Source organism: Hemibagrus wyckioides, linkage group LG09 (assembly GCF_019097595.1).
Source record: "Hemibagrus wyckioides isolate EC202008001 linkage group LG09, SWU_Hwy_1.0, whole genome shotgun sequence".
In the NCBI taxonomy this organism is placed as follows: Eukaryota; Metazoa; Chordata; class Actinopteri; order Siluriformes; family Bagridae; genus Hemibagrus; species Hemibagrus wyckioides.
Window position 1 is genome coordinate 693,244 of NC_080718.1, and position 2,901 is coordinate 696,144.

The 2,901-nt window shown below is 46.0% G+C and overlaps 2 non-coding genes across 2 annotated transcripts; one reads left to right on the forward strand and one right to left on the reverse strand.

Moving 5' to 3' along the window:
- Positions 1–409: 409 nt before the first annotated feature.
- trnae-cuc (transfer RNA glutamic acid (anticodon CUC)) lies at positions 410–481 on the forward strand. The gene has a single exon. It is a non-coding gene; the product is annotated as a tRNA-Glu (tRNA).
- Positions 482–571: 90 nt separating this feature from the next.
- Positions 572–660, reverse strand: trnay-gua (transfer RNA tyrosine (anticodon GUA)). Its single transcript is given in 2 exon segments — positions 572–607; positions 624–660. It is a non-coding gene; the product is annotated as a tRNA-Tyr (tRNA).
- Between the last annotated feature and the right edge of the window lie 2,241 nt (positions 661–2,901).

A 2,901-nucleotide genomic window follows, 5' to 3' on the forward strand; every position in this document is an offset into this window, starting at 1 on the left:
AAACGGTCAGATGTGAACGTTTGTGTGCTTCGCTGCATGTCAAAGCTTTTCCATAGGACAGAAATACCTGTTCTTGTCTAGACCTGATCGGTGAGCGGTACACCCCGTATGGCTCGCCAGCTCATCTACTGGCATGTCTTTTGGAGGTGAGAGGAAACCGGAGAACACCGGGTGTACACACACGGGGACTCCGGACAGACTGCAAACTTGTGACCCTGCAGCTGAGAGGTGGGACCTCTTTTAAGTCTTTTGAGACAGTCTGTGCAGACATTCTGTTGATCTTAAAGTGAATTTGTTTAAACTGCTGTTTCCTCAGGTGTAACTCATCCGGAATTGGCGTAAATCGGAACTAGAGGCCAATCCTGGGTGCTGCGCCCAGCTGCACGAGGCCCACAGGCCTGTCCATATCTCCCTGGTGGTCTAGTGGCTAGGATTCGGCGCTCTCACCGCCGCGGCCCGGGTTCGATTCCCGGTCAGGGAAACGAGCTCCTTTTCGCGCCCGGCCAGAGCTAGCGGCCGCAAGAAGCCGATGCACTGAAACGGCGCGCTTCCCAGAGGCTGGTAAAAGCCGTCCTTCGAGCCGGATTTGAACCAGCGACCTAAGGATGTCCATTTGTAAGCACCTACAGTCTTCTGCTCTACCAGCTGAGCTATCGAAGGGAGGGCTCAGGGCCGCCTTTTGGTAGCGACCTGGCAAACGGGAAAGTTCTTCACCGACAAACTTTACAATCCCGTTTGCAATCTCAGGTTTCTACGCGTGGCCGCCCTCGCCGGTGCGTTGACTTAAACTAAGTAAATACAGAGAGGACCTAATGCGCAGGGTTTCACTCTGTCCACCAGGCACCTCAAAAGCGATGGGCCAAAACGGTCAGATGTGAACATTTGTGTGCATCGCTGCACGTCAAAGCTTTTCCATAGGACAGAGATACCTGTTCTTGTCTAGACCTGATCGGTGAGCAGTACACCCTGCATGGTTCACCAGCTCATCACAGGGCACTGTGCAAACACATTCACGCACTCGCTCATACCCAATAGCAATTTGTTTCAGCCGATCCACCTACTGGCGTGTCTTTTGGTGGTGAGAGGAAACCGGAGAACACCAGGTGTACACGCACGGGGACTCTGGACAGACTGCAAACTGGTGACCCTGCAGCTGAGACCTCTTTTAAGTCTTTTGAGACAGTCTGTTGATCTTAAAGCGAATTTGTTTAAACTGCTGTTTCCTCGGGTGTAACTCATCCGGAATTGCCGTAAATCGCCACTAGAGGCCAATCCTGGGTGCTGCACCCAGCCGCACGAGGCCCACAAACCTGTCTGGGTCTCCCTGGTGGTCTAATGGCTAGGATTCGGCGAGCTCGCTGGGGCGGCCCAGGGTCGATTCCCGGTCAGGGAAGCAAGCTCTTTTTTTGTGCCCGGCCAGAGCTAGCGGCAGCACACAAACGGCGTGCTTCCCGGAGGCTGGTAAACGCCATCCTTCGAGCCAGATTTGAAACGGCAACCTAAGGATGTTCATTTGTAAGCACCTACAGTCCACCGCTCTACTAGCTGCGCCAAAGTTCAATAGTCTGCTTCGGGTGGGGAAGAAAGGAAAAAAATGGGGAAGGAGGGGAAGGAAGAAAAGAGAGAAGAGAGAAGAAAAGAAAGAAAGCAAAGGAGAGACAGAGTGCCACATGTGATTTATATGCACCTGTTTTGTAATTTTTTTAATTAAAACAAAAACCTACCAATATTTATATTATTAAATATATATGTTGAAGCACACACCTAAATAAACTTATAATGATAAAACAAAGAATACATTCAAGTCAGGTCAAGAATCTTTTATTGTCCTTTTGACCACATATAGCTGATGCAGTACACAGTGAAATGAGACCATGTTTCTCCAGGACCCTGGTGCTACATAAACAACATAACATAATTACAAAACACAGAGCTAAGGACGGAAAGTAAGCTGTCCTAGCTTCATAAAGTACATCGTGTGCAACTTGGTGCAAACAGTGCAAGACAAAACACAGTGCAAAGAGACAATACAGTACGTATAGCAGCAGTTGAATAATGTGCAAATACAATTTAAATAATACATTATTTAATACATGTACCCTAATAATAAATACAAGTGACAAATTATAAAATAGCAATATATTAAACTATAAACAAAACAGAAAAATACTATTTAAACATCAAATATTTAAATATAAAATACATGTAACTTTGTAAGAATACAAGTGCTATATGCAACATATCTATATTTTCTTTATTTTTTTGAGCAACTGTTGTTCTGTCATCATCTCTGTCACTGGACAATAAATTCTGGCCTTGTCTTGGCTATGTCCAGTTGCTGATGTCCTAGAACAACCACACTTTCTGCAAGTGTCGGCCTTCACCTAATGTATGCACGTGGTTGACGTGGCACAGGTGGTTGAAATGCTGTTGGAGGAACACGGCTTGGTTGATGGACCATCAAGTAGGGTGGAGCGCTGCTGGGCTGGGGAGTGCTGGTTGCTGAGGCTCCAGGGTCCATGTCCAGGGTCCGAATGTGGGTTCGGTGTGGGGACCATGCTTGATAAAAGTGCTGGGCTCGATGGAAACAGCACCAGTTTGCGCCAGTATGCGTAAAACATGATGAAAAAAATATACATTAACAGTCTACATATATGGCAGTAAAATTTAAGCAGTGGGTAAAGAGTTTAGGTGAGATATTTCAGATGTAATATACTGAGATATTTACATACCAAATTCTCCTCAATAACTTGAGTGGGAGAATCTGAAAAAAGTCATGTGTCCACAGGCCTGCACTGGACATTTACTTATCTGTAACATTAAAAAAAAAACACTGTCAGTTGGCACAAAACCTATAGATAACATGGTATGGCTTTGTCTTTTCTATACATACCCTCTGGT